The sequence below is a fragment of the Osmia bicornis genome, chromosome 4, assembly GCF_907164935.1.
Source record: "Osmia bicornis bicornis chromosome 4, iOsmBic2.1, whole genome shotgun sequence".
NCBI classification, from domain to species: domain Eukaryota; kingdom Metazoa; phylum Arthropoda; class Insecta; order Hymenoptera; family Megachilidae; genus Osmia; species Osmia bicornis.
This window is the reverse complement of record NC_060219.1, coordinates 2,141,679-2,162,947: the sequence shown is the minus strand read 5'-3', so window position 1 is coordinate 2,162,947 and position 21,269 is coordinate 2,141,679. Positions and strand designations below refer to the sequence as shown.

General features: G+C 40.9%; 1 protein-coding gene across 4 annotated transcripts in view; it reads right to left on the bottom strand.

Annotated features, from left to right (window-relative positions):
- The window catches only part of LOC114877331 (ecdysone-induced protein 78C), a 66,333-nt gene that overhangs the window by 10,798 nt on the left and 34,266 nt on the right, over nt 1–21,269 (bottom strand). The gene's annotated exons all lie outside the window — the stretch shown is intronic.

Below are 21,269 nucleotides of genomic sequence, written 5' to 3'. Positions count from 1 at the left end.
GGTCTCTCGAAAATCGTGACAACGAATGATCGTAGCTGGAATATTCTTCCTTCCGTTACGTAAAGAGATACAGAAAACGAGGGGTTCGTTTTCACCACCGCCTAATTGATAAGAGCGTCAATTTACCGTGTTCTCCAAACGGATCATCAGATCCGCCATAAACAGAATTCTCGGTGCTCAGCTTAGTACGGGGATCGTTCGATTCTAAGCTGTCCGATGAGATCACGGTTCACCGTAGCCTCGTTTCCTTCTAACGATCAAAAAACGAGCACTGCGTGCTAGGACGTAACGGCATCGTCTGCCGATGCAAGCGGTCACGCGTAGACGGTGTAGCAAGAAGAAGAAGAAGAGCAGGAAAAACGAACAGATCCTAGGTAGACCAAATAGAGAGAGGAGAGAAGTAGAAAGGTAGACGGAAAGAGGATCGATGTAATAGAAGCGAGACGATACGATTCCCTTCCCACTGGCAAGAGACACGTTTGGACAAGGCGGCTTCTTTCATTCGGCTAACCCGTTGCATCCATAATGCAACGACAGACGAGCACCACGAGCGGCTATCGAGCAAGGGAAACGGCTGTTGAGGCTGCAACACCAGTACACGGTGGTTCGCGTAACGGAAAGCTCGCGTCACCGTTACAGAACCAGGGAGGAAGAAGAAGAAGAAGATGAGGAGGAAGAGGAGGTAGGAACGGAGAGACGAAAAGAAAAAGGAAAAAGATGAAACCAGGCCGTTCGCTAAGGGAGAGCAGAGGGAACTGTATAAGAGTAGTCTGTAACATTATATGTATATATTGATATATACAGGGTGTTGTATAACTGATGGCGAATTAATCCTAGTAACAGGGTGCTCAAGTTGAAGAATTTATTGTGTTTCTGTTTTCTTAGATTTTCCAAAGATTTTCAACTCAAAATTTTTTTAAATTAATCTCAATACTTTTTTTAATGAAATTTTTGTCTAACTTTCTTGGTCTACTCTATCTGATTAAAATGGTGGATCAATTTGACCGCGACCTTTACGGACACCCTGTAGCTGTACCGTTGGTCTCCGGTGAAACCCTTGCCAGAAGACGTGGTTACGCGTGCAAGACTCGGACAGGGACGAAGAGAACCGTTGCAGATGAGAAGAACGATGATGGGAAGGATAGACGAGCGTAGTAGCGATGCAAAGAGAAGAGCAGGAATAAGACTGAGGGAGGAGAATGTGGTTGATTGCAGCGTGTGGAAATGGGGCCCCAGCAACTATACCGGGCAACGATGCGATTTTATGACGCCCGTAACGTGCTCGAGATCGAACGGTACTCTTTGCCTCCTGTACCAACGAGCACGAAGAAGACCAAGACTGTCTGTCTGCTACACCCCGTTACCGTTCCTTCGTCAACCGATCCTGCTCTTCCCCTTTTCCGGCTAAACCGACGCCGGAAACGCGTTCGTACGATAATTACGTGCTGCCAAGAGACTTCTACTTTTTCTTGGCTTTGTAAGAGATTTTTCACGGATCTTACGTAGCGATTTGTCTGGACGGGTACGAATGAAGTTACAGACAGCTGCTTTTATAACCTTGGTCTTAGGGATGGATTTATTTTGATGTTTCGGGTAATCATTTTCTAAGGTGGGGTACACTGTTATATTCTGCTATTTTACCGGGATCATTCACACGTAAGAGAAAACTTGCTTCTCAATTTTCTACGAGTTTAATACAAACGTCTTCTCGTATTATCCAAAGTTCAAGCATGTTAACCACACTTGACATCGTACGTAACGTGTATCTAATAAATGTACTTTGCCAACTTCGTACGCTGTTAGCTCCATTAAATCATTTCAAACTCCTAACCCGATCCTTAACCAAGTGTACGTTTCGCTTTATCATTATCATCGAACCAGACGAAATTATACCGCGTTACTTGTGTGTAATAATCGATCGTCACAGCGAATGCAGTTTCATCGGCTTCGAATATCCAGCCGATGAGACAACTTGGAATAATTAGGGGTGCGCTGATAAGCGATCGATCGATGAGCGTTCGTAACGCGGATACATTGTAATTTATTGCGCCCGAGGACGGTCTGTAATTTCCCAAGACGAAGGCGGAAGCGCGCCGTGTAATGATGCGCGCTGTAACCGCTCGACGACGGCGAGGCCAAGTTTTTCGGTGCTTCTTCATGGGAATTCGTTAAGGTGTACCGTATTAACGATCCCTCGAACGAACGCGTACCGATAAATTTGTCCGCGATTTCAAATTTTTTACCCGACAGACTATTTCCGGATAATAAATTCCGGATGATAAAAGAAAAGATGGAAATTTAAATTTTAAACACGAGATGTTTTTCCGATTCGGTCGATTCTATCCCACGAGGTTTTCACCGGGAGAAACAAGTGATATATCCTCGCGGCTTATGTCCATGTAAACGCGTGTCCATCGGTACTCCCGCGAGGAGAAAGTTCGGCCGTGCGGAATTTCTAAGCAGAAATAGAAACTGTGCCTCTGTTCCGCGGAATATTCACCGCTAAGTGAAATGTTAAGTACCGTATGATTACGGATAGAATATACGACGGACTATAAATGATTTACGGTTGCGACACGATCTATGGTGTGTATCCAGTGTGCGTGAAAGCGCGATCAGAAAATTGCGATACAGCTTGTTTCATGGGAGCCAAATGGAATTGGGAAGAGTACAGATAAGCCGCGATAGGATTCGTATGTCTCTTGACACGTGCAAATATATTGGTTGCCTTTGACGCGTGAAAAATCTCTACTATCTCTTTGATATCGCTTCTTTCGCTCGTCAGACACTTGTTACGTAAAGAGAAAGAGGTGTTTGAATTTTATGAAATTTTATGTAAAAGGATCGTGGGATCTTGATATACAGGGTGTTTCCGAAGTCGTGGTACAACCGGAATGGGGGAAAAGTAGAAAATAAAGAATACAATTTTTTCATATGGCGTTTCCTTTTTGAAAAAATCGAGTTTGAATATTCGTTAGGTACGCGTGTACTTAATTAGTCTTTGTATTACACGTCTATCTGGATGAGGACGATTGGGGTACCGTTGCCTGTAGTACTCGGCTGCAGCAGTAGCGTTACCCTCACAAGTTCCTAGTGCACGAATTGTGACAGCTTTAGAGACACTAATAATTTTTTGACATAGGCAAGCCATCGCGTTATCAACGGCCTTGATATGTGTATAAACATAAATAGAAGTAAGGACGGTTGGCCAGATTAGGTAAACTAAGCAAATCGCGACTAGTCATTCAAACTCGATTTTTTCAAAAAGGAAACGTCATATGAAAAAATTGTGTTCTTTATTTTCTACTTATTTTTGCATGAGGAATTACCCCCATTCCTGTATTTAAATTTATCAAAATAATCGAAAAATCAAGAAATTATTAATTTAACGTTAAGGCTACCTAAAGTTTGTCTCCGCTCCTCTTTCACTAATTACTTGATTCCACAAAATCTGACGCGTTGCTGAACCTAACGGCAGTGAACGTGTTAATCAACGTAAACTGTTGCTCCTTATCGCAGAGTGCACGTGAATCTGGCGTGGCTGTTTTTATCGTGTCAACAGTTGAAGAACAGAAAACAGAAGGTTCCGTTACTTCGTTTCCGTTCCCTTCGTAGCAAAAAGCATCGGGACGGGAAACGGGAACGAGGAGCATCGCGAATTTTTGTACAGTTCATTCGTTATTTAACAAGAAGTTTATCTGTGGTAGGCAGACGTTGAAACGTTTATGAACTTTTACCAATTTCTACTTAATTACTACCTGTGCCGTCTTTGTCCGCCACTTTTTTCGCGAAACATACTTTCCTACGCGACGATTTCTCTTTTTCAACTTCATTAACTCGACGTTTCGCGTGATTATAACGCAAGATGCATTCTTGCAAAATAACGCGATTCGTTGGTGCTACAAGGTTCCTTGTACAAAATATGCCACATTGGCGGTGAAGGGTTAAGCCGACGATTATTTCTTCTCTAAACATTTGGAAAACATTCTCGAACAGAGACAGTGACGAAAGGATTAAGTAACTCGTATAAAGGCGATAAATCGTAGGAAGCAACAACAGACGTAAATTTTACAGGCTACAAAGTTTTCAGCTAACTTTGCCCCGAGTAAAATGGCTAAGTGTTATAAATCCAGCAATTTTTTTTTTTTACGTCGATCGTTCAAACGGAACGTTATTTTGCCCTGACACGTACGGTCGGCAGACATCGACGAGAAGTTTCCCTTCGTCGAGGGTATAATACATAAATTTCGTTGAAGTACTTGCATATATTCAAGAGCGCTTTGAACGGCCCAGTTCGAAAGCTTGCACGAAAGCCAGGTAGCAAAGTAAGCTCTGTTCATGATCTCCGGTTTGTATCTTCGAAGTAGGTCGTAATGGTACATCGGCAAACCGTTGGCCCTTTTTGGACCTTCATTCGTATGCTATTTCCAATACCTTCATGTATCTTTACTTTTTTTCATTTTTATTCATTAGATCTTTGATACCAGCTCTTTCAACGAAACTACGAAACTTTAATACGTTGAACGCCACGGTGAAAATGGCCATTTATTGTGGAACGTATCGAAGCTTTAATTATTAAGAATAGAAATATTTGATTTCCAAATTTCAAATTTTTAGCTTTCTATTTGCTATTTTACATTATATGTACCGTAACAATATTACTTAAAATAATGTTCTTTTATTGTTTCTTTTTAATTATTCAGGCATGTATAATTTGCGGTCATCGGTGATCTCCATGGCGTTCAACGTGTTAATAATATTTCTAACGTTACTATTAAAGTAATAGAGAGCGCGTTATTGAAATTAGAATATATCAGGTTTGATATGCAAAGAACCGCAGCATGTGTTTGTCAGATAGCAGGCTTCCGTGTGAGGAAGCAGCTGATGCTTGCAAGAATACAGCAGTTTCCTGTGCTGGTAAACAAGCGACAGATTGGTTGGAACGCGTTGAACGAATCGATGTGTGCAAGCCACGAACAACACCTATTCGTTTACCTGCGATACCGTGTGTCGACTCGACATCGAATATGCATTAAAACGTGCATCCGAAGCGAGCGTGCGAAGCTGACCCAGGGACATTTCAGAGCGGTGGCTAGAAACCGCTAAATTAATCAATTCCCGATGCTTTATTTTCCCATCTCGTTCACGGCCCATCATATCGAATTTTCATTATTCACGAAATCCACTTATCGTCTATGGTATTTCTTCGGAAATTATTAAAGCGATGTTACAATTCGACGAATTTCTTTCATATTCCTCGGGAAACGATCCATGAAATTCATTCGCTTAATGCAAAATTGTATAACGTCGAATGACTACGGGTACGTGAAAGCGCAATCGTATCAACGATCGGAATTTAACGTATCGAAGTTACATTTCTGCATTCAATTTGTGGTAATATTATGTAATCAATTAGAATGTGAGCAAACGTTGATCTACAGCTAGGAAATCCTGTCCAACTTTCTTGCTGGCAGACAGCAACACCCACCGCTAATCGAGCCATATGTTTCTATTTTCTACCATTCAAACGTCTATTGTTCCAACTTTCTTCCAAATACCAAGGTATCGAGATGTCGAGATACCAATATACCGAGTCACCGAAGGTGTCACAAATAATTCATAGATCAAAAATGAATTTCTTCACTTCCCGGACTACACAGCACAGTGAATAAGGAAAAAATCGTACGAGCTTCTCTTAATTCGCACTAACTCTTAAACAAAACACCATTCCTCGAATCGCAGGTATCGCAGCTGGTGTTAATTACAACGCATTCGATTGGCGGTGGCTTAATTATTATACCATTCTCGGTCTACGATTATGCAACGCCAAGTGAAAGCCGCTGGATAACTTTGGGTGGGCGAGGTGGAAGCATTGAAGTTTCGTAGAAAAACGAATTTCTCGGCGAAACTGTGCTGCGGTATATCCGGTGGAAGTGAAACGAAATGAAATTTCACCGATGCATCCGTAAGAGCGTACCACGCACACGAGCATGTTTACGGTCTGCTTTTATTTCACCAACTGAGCCGGTACAGACTCCGCCGAACTTACTCGTCGGTCGCGTTTCCCGCCACTTAAGGATTTTACTACCGACCACGATCGCTCCGATACGATTGGACGACCGGCAGTAAAACGTATCCGCCGGCGAGACATTGCGGAAAATTTTCTTTTTCCCTCCCCCGAAGAAACCGACGATTTTGTTTTTCTGAGACCCGAAGAGCATCTGCTCGCGAGCAACCTTCTCACGGGCCTGGCAATATACCTTTTTGCCGCGTAACGAATGAATTGCCACGATCCCTCTCTTTCTCTCTTCTGTTACGTTCCGAACACGATCCGATGGCTGACCGTTTCGCCGTTGATTCCCTTGTTCTCCACCTGTACTTTCGTTTCGCCGAACAGCCGTTTTTTCCTCCCGAGAAGATTTTATTTACGAGGGACCCGGGACCTTTGCGTCTAATTCTGGCTGCTATTGATTACTATTTTTCGTGGATTCGATAAATAACCCTAAGTAAAAGTTTTTTTTTTTTTTTTTTTTTCATCAAGTATTTTAGCCGAGGGATTCGTTCGTGTTTGCTCGACACACTTTCATCCAATTTTCTCCTTTGCTTCTCTAATTCTCCCAAAAGTTGGCGAACAAGTGTGCAGCGCGATAACCAGAGATAGGTCGCGTCGTCGAATGCAAACAGGCCGAACGAGCCGGTGTTGCGGAGTACAACGAATGCAATTTGCCGTTGTACCGTTTAATTACGCTCGTGCTGGTCACGGGTCCGCGTGGCGAACGCTCGGACACGCTTCTGACATCGAAACGATCTCTGCTTCCTTCGAGCACGATGCTCGTGTTTCGAATCCACGCTTGATTACGCCTTTTGACCGCGAAAGCGACGATTCCGCGCAAAATCGTTTCACCTTCGTTCGATATTCCGGATAGAACGTTAACCCTTTCCGCGTTGGCTGATGCGAATGTACGTCGAGGAAAAATTTTTAGATCTTTCATCGTTATATTCAAAATATTTCCTCCTCTTTCCCGAACTTTCATCTCGTTTCTTCTTATCGGACAGCCTGAAAAGCGACGGATAAGAGTTGCTTTCCGCGCGAAGAAGCTTAATAAACTTTCCCTTCGTAATTCCGAGAGTACAACCCTTTCACGACGACATTAATAATAAACGTTTTCGCGATTGAAATGGTCGGCAAGGTGTCGCTATGTATTCAGACGAGACACGCTCGGTCGAGATAGAGAAAAATATCGCGCAAGGCAAGTAATTAATTAAGAATCGTAATTAACGGGCCCAACAGAAGCCATTTCTAAGTGGTGTCCCGGGGGAACGTTCTACGGTTATCGAAGTCCCTTCACGAATTAATTATGTCGAGTAATTTAATTAAATACATCAATTACCGTTGCGTTCACCGTCGAGAATTTCTGTTTACCGGATTTTCCGCTTTTTGTTCCTCCTGTTCTGCCGTGTTTACACGGGTCTGGCTTCTTCAAACGTTGTCTGGTATCAAACTCTCCGAGTTAATGCAATTTCACCTACGACGTTAGAGCGATTCGATTATTCTACATTAAGATAATTAACATTTTCGAGCAAGTGGTCCTGATGAAATTTTCCACCAAAGACGGAACCAAGATTTTAACTAAAATATCTATGTTACTAATTTTAAGAAGCGTCGGTTCGTTACATCGTTGGGCGATAACAAGTAATAAGCGCGATTTTGGTCCGAGACCTACCGGATTTGCCGTCACAGTGGAAAAGCGTATTCGTAGAGCGAAACGATATCGCCCACGCTGATCTACGCGTAACACGAAAGCCATCAGAGAGAAGGCATTGTCGGGGCGCAACGATGCGTGCACTCCACGACGGTAGACATTCCGGAAACAAGCTCAGGACGAAAGGAGAGAGAAAGAGAGAGAGAGAGAGAGGAGAATCAAGTACGCGCGGCAAAGATTTACGTTCGCGCCGCGAAAGACTGGGAAACCTGCTCTTCTGTGACCCACATCGTTAACGAGACGTTTCGTTGATTAAATAATGGGAGCCCGTTGCGGATTCGAAGCGGATAAGATAGCCGAAAGAGCGAGCGTTTCAATGGAAGCTCGGAGAGATCAGTGGATAAAGATGAGGGGAATGGGACAGGACGATTCCCCGATTCACCGAACCCTACACCTATGCTCTTTTGTTTTAAATAACGGCTCGCGAACACCTGACAGCCTTTCACGGACGCCAGCTACGTGAATTTATGGTGTCGCAGACTTCCGGGTGCAAATTGTATCCTTTTGGAAAACGGCTAGGATCTTTTGCCAATGAAACGTGGCAATGGTTAATGGTTCTTGATACGCTTTTTGTAGAGCAGAGGCGAACAGGGACTTAAACTTTTGCCAGAAAATTAATTACACGAGGCGCCCTAATTTCCTCGACGATAGTTATAATTATCCGCAGATAATTGTCTTGTAATATTCTTATTTAACGTTGAGCTCTCGCGAGATTAATTGTCCAATATAATATGGCTGGTAACATTATCGATTTCACAGGGCTTGACACACATACGGGCTGATTTATATTCGGATACCATGGAAAAAAAAGAAATTGGGTCGAATCAGAAAATACGCGACGAAATTGACGTGGTCTCGTTAAGTGAAATTGGGAATATCGGGAAGAGGATGCTCGAAGAACTCTGCCTAATTAATTCCAGGTCATTCTCGGGTTCTGTTGGTTCTTGAAAAATAATTGTCGCGGTATAAACGTGATACTTTAATCCCTGGTAATTGACGCAAATTGGGTCTAATATCGAGTAATAAATTAGAGAAAAAATTACCCTTTGCTTAAGTATTAACGAAAAGGAATTTCATATTGGAATCAAATATTCCACCAACACAATGATAGACGCATAAATCAATCATAGAAAATCACAAGAATTAAGAATAATCGTACTTCTTTATGGCGAGAAGAATTTATTACGCCTTTGGCGTGGTACTCAATCGGTTCCCTCCATTTCCAACCATGATAAAACATTAATACCGACATCGTGGGAAGGGATTCAGTGTATTAACGATACATTATCGTAATAAGCACCTCTGAGGATCGTTCGCTACCGGGGGTTCCCTGTTCTGCGTTAAGGCGCCTACACATGCAACCAGAATCGTACGCATTACCGTAATAATGTCGATGTAACGTTGATGTAACACGGCGTTACACGACACGCAACGTGTTACATCGATTGTTGGCGAGAACTTTCGTGCTGTGTCGAGAAAATTTCAGAAAATCTCAGCCATCGCGTGCCTGGCCACTCGATATTTTATATTTCACCAGGTTATTATTAGTTTTCATAAGTAAAGCGGTCTCCTTGGCATTGATAATGGTGCAAGTTAAAAAAAGTCTACTATTTCTTGGAACTGTTTTACTCGATTCAAAGTAAAGAAATTACGAGAAAAAATAATTAGAAAAGGATGATCAAAGTTTCAAGTAGATAAGTGGCGTAACTGGTCAGACACGACGCTTTAAAGAGAAAGCGTGGAATTCATTTTTTCCAATGAGAAAAATGAATTATTCGCTTGTTTGTGCATTCCAGTTTTTCAGTTTTCGCCATAAAAGTTGGGCCATGTTTCGAATCTGTAAATCAACCGTTTCACGTAACACTTACGTAAGCCTTCGACATAATATTTCGTATCGAATTAGAATTGCAGATATCTTAATTAAAGCCGCCAACATATTCGAACGTAACAAAAAGCATTTCTGTTGCACAAACCTTTCTCATTGCGCCGACGCTGGAAAATCTGTCCTGAGAAATATGCATCCAGTTCTTTATCAACATTCCGTACCTCCAATTGCTCTGGATTCGTAACAAATGTGTGTGAATCCAAACTACTCGTTGCATATGTGTCAGGATTACACGAAAAATAGGAAATTAAAAAAAGAAAAATGAAAGTGGGTGTGTAGACAATATTTACCCTACAAATTCGCCCATCAATTGGTATTATAATGAAGTCGGGATCCCTTTCAAGAAGCCAATAAGAGAAATCGTGAACATAATAGACTCGGATTCGATTCCCGGGCCTCGGCAGTTTCTATTTTTCGCATCCTAACAGCACAATAAAAATCAGAGTGCGAACTCCAACAAAGAATCTTCGCATTACAGAGGGAATTTCATCTTTAACACGCTCGATGCAACGCGAATGGCAAGATTCGCAATAAGAATATTCATGATTACGAGAAATCTCGGGGAATAAGGAAACTACATAAAAGGATTCTAATATTAGGCTTCGAATGGCGAAGAATAAGAACGAAATCTATAAATTCTATACCACAGTGTTAACCGACTCCTTAGAACTACGAGCGACCGGATTTAACCGCAGTTTAAAGAAATTTTAAACCAATTACCAACAAGTCGAATTCCTCGCGAAAGTGGTGTGTTCGGTGTTTCGAGGAAACAAAAGCTGCGAGGAGTGGACTTCGGATCAGGTGCGGAATAATCAAATCAACGAGGAACGATCCATAAGCTCGCGGTGAACTGACAATAGTGGAAACTCGTTGCAGCTGGTGATGTCGGGGAACTATGGCTGAGAAACAAGGAAGGTTGTGGAGAAGTTTGGAACGCGGCCTCGACCCGACCAGCCCGAGCGAGAGCCACTTGACGGCATTTAGCAGCCCTTGTTTACAAGGAAGCGGCGCGCATCGCATATATTTGCTCGGGTCACAGCATTCGTATTCCAGCCGACTGTGTCCATCCGTTCCTACTCCGCCATGTACAAGTGCAGTGTGCGAGTGTGCCTCTAGTGCTGATACGTGCTGGAATTCCCTCGAGCCCCACTATTCCAGGGCCGGTTGTTATTTTCAAACATTCATCACCCTTTTTTCGCATGACGAATACCTTGAGATTTCATTTTTGAAGGATTTAAAAAGAAAAATTTCGACGGAGGGTGCACGGTTGATGCTTGGGTGTCGAATGTTAATTAATTAGATGCATCGTTCGTTAAAGGACGAATCGGACTAATCTGATGGAAGGGACACACGGGATACATTCCATAAGCATACACTCGATTGAAACAAATAATTTATGGTCGCTTTTATATGCTCGCTCGTTCGCTTTCCAAATGCACTTTCTACAGACAATTTCTCGTTGCAGCTCGACTCGGCTCGACTCGGCTCGTTCTCTTTCTCCTCTTCTCTTCGCGATTCCCACTTTCTCTGTCTTCTCATTCCCTCGTTTGCCTTTTTCTCCCTTTCTGCTGGCGCACGTTACGCAATTCCAAAGATATATGGTCGCTTCAGGAATATCTTCGGGCGGTCTCACGCGTGCAACCATTTACCGGGTGACTAGGGCAATTTTGACTTTTCCCCTAACCCTCGCGGCCTTTCTATTCACGGATACCACTTCAACGCATCACGAGCTTCTACAAATTTTCCTTCTTTTTTCTTTCTCTTTTCGTAACGACCGTTTGGCTGTAAATACGTGGACTCCGTTGGCCATCTAATATCTGTATTTACGGTTCAGAATGATTGTACAATACTCGATGATTAATCTTGTTACGATTTCTAAATCAAGCTATCAGCGATTGAATGCATAGTTAACTGCATCAATTTTCAAAGGATGAGCATTGTAAATTAAATGCAATTGCTACGAAACCTTGTTTATTAACACTCCAGCAACCGGAAGTCTATTAATAGACTTTTTAATGTCAGTGATTATCGATTGACAGTAATTGATTGATTCATTGATAATAAACACGTTGATGGTCGAAACACCCATGAAATGAATGAAATTAAATACCAATAATTTAACTTTTTCACGTTTCATCAAATAATCAAAATGAAATAACAGTGATAGATAAATTGAAAGGGGATGAATGAAATTTATTCAATTTGATAAATCTTTGAGATCATTGTGTGGAGGGATTGTAAACTTGATAATAAACACGTTGACGATCAAAATACCCACGAAATAAATGAAATGAAACACTAATGAATTAATTTTGTTCGCGTTTCATTAAATATTAAAAATGAAATAACAATGATAATTGAAAGGGGATGAATGTCAATAATTTATCCAATTTGATAAATCTTTGAGATCATTGTGCGAAGGTATTATACGGACTGTGAACAGGTGTTGTGCAACGAAAACGCGGAAATGCAATGTCGATAAACTCGCCTAAGCAAGAGAGACCCAGACGACCGGCGTCGCCAGACTCTCACTTATCCTCCCCTTTCTCCTCTCGCCCGTTTCTCTGCCGCGTTACAGAAATACACCGGGAAAATTATGTCACTAATGCGCCTGGATATATCTCTAAGCGTGGAAATGCCGTTTCGTTGCATCGCTACTGCCTGGAAGATCCTTCTCTCCGACCTTTTCCCCTCCGTCACAGCGAGACGAGAAATTTCCCAGTTAATTCCCTCGAATAATTGAATTTCTATAGAAATTACAAGCGGATCTGTCTTCCTACGAGTTTGGATGTTTGAAAAATTTACAACCCTTAAATTTCAAGCGTTTGAATCGCACGGGAAAACTTGTTTAGAAAGAAAAAAGAAATAAATGAAGAAGACGCATCGATCGTATTTGCATGTTTCAAGTTATCCACCTATAGCCGGCATTAGTTACATGTCTCCTTCCCGTTACAATACGCAGAAACATCTTTGCATGCATGCCGCGGTGTACAGAACACATCGAGATTTCATAAGAGTTTCCTCGTTAAGAACCGGCGGAAAATCGCGTTTCCCACGACATTTCATCCGCGTTTAGCGTCGATCCATCGAAAAACGAATTTTCCTTCAACTTCGTAACAACCTTCCTAATTAATGAAATATGTTTCCGTATACATCCGGAAAGTTTCATGGCGTCGAGCACACGGAATCGTGACTTTCCTCTTTCAATCGGGTTGTACTCTAAGGAAGAATTGTAAATCTCGTAGAACGATCGAGTGAAATCGTATAGAAATTTATCTGCTTCGAGTCGCGGGGACGTTATGATTGCTCGTCTCTCCGCGATTGCGACGATCCATTAAACTCTCACATCTTCGTAGGAGAAACTATCCGAGATTTCTATTTTTACTAGATTCTTCGATCGAAACTTCAGCGGTTTAATTATTGCGCTAAATTCGTCGAAAATCAAAATAATTTAATTTGGAGTCTCATTTTTCTAAAAGGAAAAAATTGCGAAAGAATACGAAAACAATGGGAAATGCAATAACTATTTCAAAATTCTGGCATCAATAGAGAAAGAGGAACTTCCCCAGGGAGTTTTATGCGTTGACTCGCGTGGGACAAATTGCCGCAACTGTGTAAACGCATGTCCGAGTGCGGCACTTCAGTTCCCTCCTATTACGCGATCAAAGAACAAAGGGAAAAGGCGATGAAAATGTTTTTCCATTTTCATCCAACGACGGTGAAACATATTTCATCAAAAGATACACACTTTAAATTACGAAAATCACTTTATTTCTTCTTGTCGTTTGTCATTATTTTCTTTCATTTATAAGACGACAATTGGCTACATAATTATTTAACGATTCAATTGAATACTAATGGAAATAAAATGCCTCGACATACGATTCCAACTGCAGGAAATAAAAAATATATATCAAATTGGTTGTAAAAGGTGAAAAGAGCGGATAGAAAAACACAAGGGAAACGCTAAATCACTTCGAGCAACGTAGCATGCTCAACAATATGAAAATAAATGTTAATATCGTAATTGTGTAGCCGCGTTGCTCAGCAGCTGCGATAATGCACCTGGGAACTTAAGTTCCCTCGATCCCAGTGCGTTGAAGGTGTTCCATCCATTTCCAGATGCATTAACGTAATACTCGTTCGCGATCTTTAGAGGACTGCAAGTGCGGTAACTTGGCTTTTTTATGCAGAAAAAAAGTCGGTCATTCTCTGTCGAATAAATTAAATCCTCTTGTAAACCACAAAGGATTAAGAATTCGACGATAAACTTTTCTTTAATAATTATGAAATTTTCTCTGCGTTGGAAATAAATTGAAACCACAGAAAATTCTCAAGCACATCAGGATTAGTGTTATTCGTCGGCTTGACACGTTGAAGGTATTTAAAAGAAAAACATAAGAATTTCATACTTCCAGAGGTACTTTCCACGTGCAAAACTCTCACGTCGAAAGAAAAAGTAGATGATTAACGCGAATGGTTGGTCGAGGCGTTAGAATGTCTCGAAGCACTGCTGAGCGTAATTCACGCGGCAAAATCAGCGGTCGAATAGGAAGTTACGCAACAGGCTTCTCAGGCGTGTCTTAATAAATTACATAATAAATGTCTCATAAGGAAATTATGTAAAAGCGAACGGGTACGTAATGCAAGCGAGCCACGTCAATTGAATTTTTCCAGGCGTTTAATCGAACGAAGAAGCACGAACTGATGGAAACAACGCGACTTTTGTTCCATTCTGATATATGCGAAAAAATCATCCTTGGTCCCGATCGAGCCGAGTGGCTCGAATGTGGGCCATCATGCTCGAATCAATTTTTCCTTGATCGGTAAACAACCGTGCAAACAATTCTGTTGCGTTCAAGTGAAAACCTCCATCAGAGGAAAAGGAAAAAATATGGCTGGGTTTGTTCGGTGGAAAAATAAAGCCAAAAGAAGAAAAGAATCGACTCGAGTGAAACAAAAATAAAGCTCAAGAGGAACTCGAATTATTTCATGCTCCTAACGAATGAAACGAATTATCTTCTGGGTAAAGGTAATCGATTGTTTTTTTTTTTTATTCTCGTGGTCGTTTCTCGTGGCCGACGTGAGAAACCAAGTGCCTCGACTTCAGGTTCACTGCCACGAGCATTATTTACGCAAGAAGACTCCACCGTTCGTTCCTCCTCTTACGCCTTAATCGCACTTAATTAATCGCCTAATTGCCGACCTGCCAATTAAACGACCTCTGGTGTCGGCACGAGTTGCGCTCGTTCGGAGCAATTTTCTCCAACTTATGCATATTCCGGAGGGAATCGTTTTCTCGGCAACGTTTCTTTGATTCAAACGACTCGACCGATTCCGGTTACGAAAAGAGCATTGAAACGAGATCAATGTAAAAAGATCCTCCAGATTCTGCGAAGAGTGGAAAGTAAAAGGAGTCGAGAATAAAAAACAGAAAAGTTTATGGAATTTAGATATTCAGAATTCCCCATTTCATTTCCTACCCCTTTTCATTAAGCTTCTGAGAAATAATTACGCGTTCGTGGTTCTCCAAATTTCGCGGAATAAATTCATTAAAATTCTGCTCGTTAAAATTACTAATTTAGCTGATTTTTGTTTTAAACACGGAAAAAATGATAATTAAACGATACAAAGTTTTGCACATGTCTCGACAGAGAGTTGCTTAATGCGATTTCAAAGATCCCGGAAACTGAAAGAGTCCCACGTTCGATTCAATGGGGACTTAAGCACGACCTTAAGTCGTGTACGCAAGTGCAACGACCCCTGACGCTAATTATTCTCATTAACGGAAAAGCTGGAATCCGTGGTATTGCGAGGAATGCGAGAATCTCGAAGTAGGATACCTTTTATGTACACCGCGCATTGCTAGACACAATTGTGGTGGTTTTTATTACCTGCCGTTACGATAAAGCTCGGTGGAATGTTATTTAACAAGTCATCTCTTGTTGAAAAGCTCTTACAAGAAAAAATTTAATGGACTCCGTGTTGTACGCGAGACTTTCATTAAAATTTAATTTTTCCTTTGGAAACCACGAGAAATATTTCTCTTGCTATTTATATCATTTTCTTGCTAAATATTAAAAGCAATTTCGAAGAAATAAATTTATCCTTGCTTTTTGTATTCATTAAATTATATCTAATATTACGTTTGAATCAAATTTCGAACATCTTCCACGAAGAGTAAGTTAGCCACCGAGCTCCTTAAACTCCAAATTCAATATACACGTACCAATTCATTTGAATTGATGTTGATATCGAATAAGATCGATCAATTATCGGTTCCAAAGCTCACGTTTCTGGCTCTCTCCCTCTACGTATTTGACAGGGTGGCCCGTAATTAATTAGAATTGCCTAAGGGGTGTAGCTTATCGCGAGAAGCTGCAACTCCCTCAGGAAAATATAGCTTCCAGTTAGGTTTAATCTGAAATTCTGGAAATCCGGAGTATATTCGTGCCGTCGTAACGAAACCGCATTAATTAAGTTCCGGTTCCGTCCGCGACCAGAAGCAACGAAGAAAGTTTTGCAGGATAGTTATTCGGTATCCTCCGCGATGTGAACTTTCTTGTCAAATTTAACGTATACCTGTTATACAATGACTATCGCAATGGAAATTCTCTTTTTTACCATTTTCCCTGGGGAACTCTGATTTGATGTACCTACACCTTTCCCCCAATAATTCTCGATTTATTGTCACCCGGTGACAGAATGAACATTAAACACCATACGCCGAACGCAAATGTATAATCGATGTCGTCCATATTTCAATATTTCCATTCCATCAAACCTCGGAACGATATTGTACTCGATTTCACGCGAGCTCTCGTGTTTGCTTGCTAGTACGATTTATAACTAGAATGAAAGATTATTTAGCAAAAATGATATTTACGATCGGCAACGTTGACAATGCGGACCGTTCACGCCGCATCATTGTTATTATTATTCATCGATATATAATATTTGATCAGGCTCGTCGATATCGTATCAATATTTTCGCGAGGCGAATATTTCCTGCGAAAACGTGTCGGATTTCCAATTTCACGATTCGCGCACAGCCATTATCATTCGGAAACGTTAAGGTCGTATTTAAACTAATTAATAAAGGTGTTAAGATGATCGAAAATTTCATTTTAAATGTATATTTCTGTAAAATGAAATAAATGTAAAAATCATTTTAAATTAATTTTATAAGCAATTCGAGCTATACACGGCGATTCGAGCCAATTAATTTTCACGACTAAAAATTGCATCCCAAGCAGGAAACTATACATATAAATCTCACGGATTTCTCGCGAGGCTTTGCGAAAAAAAAACTCGCCGGCATAACGTCGCAAGATCGCGGTAATAAATACGTCGAGTCGCATTAATCGACCAATCAGTCGCGCGAACGGTGTTTAATTATACGCCGAGGTACGATAAATACAGACGCGTCTATTAAGCGGCGATTACAAAGCGGCGTATCAGAAAGAATTAATTGCCGGCTCGAGAGAGTCAGCAAGATGAAAATAATCGATTCACGTATCGATGGACCGACCAGCGATCGTGGCAGCAATAATACGAGCCGTTTAACGATGATTTATCGAGTACAGCGACGAGAAATCATCGATTTATCGGCGTTCTTTTTTCTCCAATCCCTTGTCGAACTTATGTGAATTAATATACTATAAACCTTCGTATTCAATCAATCGTTTTTCTACTAAAGACAATTATAGTCCAATGCGCGAAGCGCTTAAATATCGAGCATGGAATGAAAATTTTTCATTTAACGTACGATCGTTTCGAGTATTTCCCGACGGGCGATGTCCGTAACGAAAGGATTAATCATTAGTCGGTTTAAATAGAAAACGTACGGATCGCACTTTTCACAGCACGCAGCGCGGCAAAATGGTGGCGAAAAAGCTTGAAAGTTCACAGTTTGCAGATTGTTCCTGGTCACCTGGAGAGGTGCCTCGGGTGTCGAGTGTAGGACGACGATACGGAACGTGAATAACGGGAATTCGAAGGTGAATGCTCGGGCAAATTGCGAATTACGATACGCAGCGTCTCGTGTGCGCACACCTATACAACTCTGTCTAGCTGGGCTTACGTACGTGTGCGGCTGTACACTTGGGCGCAGCACGCATCGGCGAGTAACCGAGTAACCAGTAATTGACTTGGTACGAGACCAGGGTCTCCGATGTAACGTAGAGTAAGCCTCCGGAGAGAGAGAGAGAGAGAGAAAAAAGAAGAGAGAACGTGATCGAGCAGAGGACGTGCCCGGTGGAAGAGGAAGGAATAAAAAATTTTTCCACCGAGCTTTTCCATTCCATCCCTCTCCTGCCGTTTTGGGTCGCCGAGGAATTTCGAGCGAACGTCGGAAAACGCGGGCTAAGAGCGTCTGCTAAGAATAAATTCACGGGGAACAGTTCCGCGCTGGCTGTTCGAGGAATCTGCAATTCGCTGGGGTGGAAGCCTTAATGGCTTCTCTTGCTTCTTCTTTCTCTTACTATAGTTATCTTCTTCCGCGATGCGTGGAATATTTCTTCCCACTCGGATATCGGTTATCCGTGAGGATTGATGAAAAAAAAATGACGAGGTACTCGAAGAACGATAACAATGAAATTGTTATTACAATTCGTATCTCTGAGTTTATTCGCCCAAGGATCCAGTGGCCAAGAAATGTGGCTAACGAAACGTTTCCTTTCGCGCCCATGCGTGCGTTCCGAATCACCCAGTTTTTCTTTTTTTATCATTTTAAAGCAATACATAGTACGTTTCCGCTCGTGCGATTCGGCTCCGTGTAACATTTAACTGGCGAACCGCGAGCGCTTATTATTTATGCAGAGAACTCGATATTACGTTAAGGTATGGTCTCTCGCGTTTAACAGCGCTATTGTTCGATTCTCTCCCCGGATAGCAAGCGCATTTTTCTCCACGACTCGTGCTGAACGTGTTTCCCCTTATCTTTCTTCGGGTTATGTAACACGAACGGGGCATAAAGAGCAAGGGAAGAAGAAGAAGAAGGATCAAGAGAAAGAGAAAGAACCTTCTGATTCCTGGTCGGTTCCAGGTTACCGCTTAGCCGAGGAGGATCGATCGCGATTCCGGCATAACGACCCAGCGACTTTCTACTCGAAGCTGTTCGAAAAGTTCACCGTATACGTTTCGTCGTAATTTGCGGTTACCATGCGGCAATCGGATTCGTAACGCGACGTGTTAAAACCGAACGACGATCAACCATACACTTTGTCGTTCATCCTCGTGAAAAGCGATGGAAAAACGCTTTCTAATACGCGGATCAAGGAAACCGGCTGGTTTCTATACGCGTTCCACTTGCGAGCGTAAAAACATCGTAAATTGTTTCTATTTCGTTCATTCCTTAATGGGTGTTAATACTGTATCGTGACTTTGAAAGTTAGATTAATCGTAGAAATTAATTATATTCATACAGTGTCACTCTACCTGAGATTTACACCTTTTTAAAATTTCAAGTTGAAGAACGTTCAATGTCCACGCGAATTTAAATGTAATATTAACTCATCTACAATGTACAATATCAATCATAGTGTCAGTTCGTCTAGTATATTTTGTAATTTCAAATAAATTATTGAAATAAATATTCTAAAGCTTTTATCAGATGATTATGTTAATTGTTTTAACGCTTTTTAATAAAATTATTTGATAATAATTAGATTTATGATATTTGCTGCGGTTAAACTTGGACTCCAAAGTCAGTGTTTTTTCACTAGACGAACAGACACTATGACTGATATTGTACTATATCGTGACTTTGAAAGTAGGATTCATCCTAGAAATTAGTTATATTCATACAGTGTCTCCCTACCTGAGATTTACACCTTTTTAAAATTTCAAGTTGAAGAACGTTCAACGTCCACGCGAATTAAAATGTAACATTAACTCATCTACATCATTCCTTAATGGGTGTTAATATCTACAATATCAATCATAGTGTCAATTCGTCTAGTATATTTTGTAATTTCAAATAAATTATTGAAATAAATATTCTAAAGCTTTTATCAGATGATTATGTTAATTATTTTAACGCTTTTTAATAAAATTATTTGATAATAATTAGATTTATGATATTTGCTGCAGTTAAACTTGGACTCCAAAGTCAGTGTTTTTTCACTAGACGAACGGACACTATGCTACATCGTAACTTTGAAAGTTAGATTCATCCTAGAAATTAGTTATATTCATACAGTGTCTCCCTACCTGAGATTTACACCTTTTTAAAATTTCAAGTTGAAGAACGTTCAACGTCCACGCGAATTAAAATGTAACATTAACGCTTCTACATCATTCGTTAATGAGTGTTAATACTACATCGTAACTTTGAAAGTTAGATTCATCCTAGAAATTAGTTATATTCATACAGTGTCTCCCTACCTGAGATTTACACCTGTTTACAATTTCAAGTTGGAGAACGTTCAACAAGAATTAAAATATAACATTAACTCCTCTACATCAGCCAGAAATAGCCGGCATTAAAATCCATAAACCAGCATTATAACTGAAAGTGATACGAAGCGAAGGTTATTTTCAAATCTCGTTCTGCTTTGAATATTCAACAGCACGGATATACCGGCTATAAGGCTCGTTAGAATTTCATTGAGAAGATAAAAAGGAATAAAACAACGTTCGATAGTAGAGAATTTGCGTGACAATTCGACCAATAAATATCTGCTGGCGACGTTATTCGAAATCCCAGTCGAACGCGTTCTATGCTATTGTTCGTTCACGCAATCTCCATGACGGTGCGAGTCGATGCAACTCTAATATCGATTCACCATCGACAACTTTGTAGGAATGAAACTTTTCTAAGGCCATATGCTCGACCAATGTAACAAGCACAGCTGCAAAGAGACGAAAAGTTTGCTCGAACTTTTCTGCCAAGGTTAGCCTCGTTTATTAACTTTCCTACTAGGAAGCGAATATTGTAACGTATCGGATTCTTTTTATAGAATTTTTCCGAATCAACGATATTAATTACCAACTTATGTCACGCTTAATAAATTCACGGAGAAATATTGTTCGGTCCTCCTCGGAATTGCATAGGATAATTGCAACGCGTATGTAACGCGTTAAATTCACGATTAATTTCCTCGGTGGAACGGAAACCTGAGTAACCGCGTGGGTGTTTTATTGACAATGACAATCGCCTTTCAACATTTCCACTTCGGTCTTTATGAATATTGATACCCTTTGAGAAACCTTGCTTCATCGATTCCCGTTGTAGTACAATTGCAGTTCTTCTCAATGTCATAACTCGTTGGATCGCGAAGAAAACGATCTTCGTAGAAGCATATCAGATGTTCGAAAGCAATGCACCGTGTAAAATTCTTCCCATGGTTATTTTAGTCAACGTTGCGTGAGCGTGCAGAGTACATTGTTGTGTTCTTCATCGACTTCGAAGATTCGATAAAGGATCGTGTAAAAATCGAACCAACAGTTCCAAGGTATAATAATGCATAAAGTATTCGTTCTTATGCGAAGTTCTGCGCAACAATCCACGGGGAAGTAGTTTCTTCGCTTTCGAAGATCTGATTTCTGATTTCTGACTTTCTGTTCAAACAAATACCACGTCGCACTAAATATGGTTTATACTACTGTGGCGGTGAAAT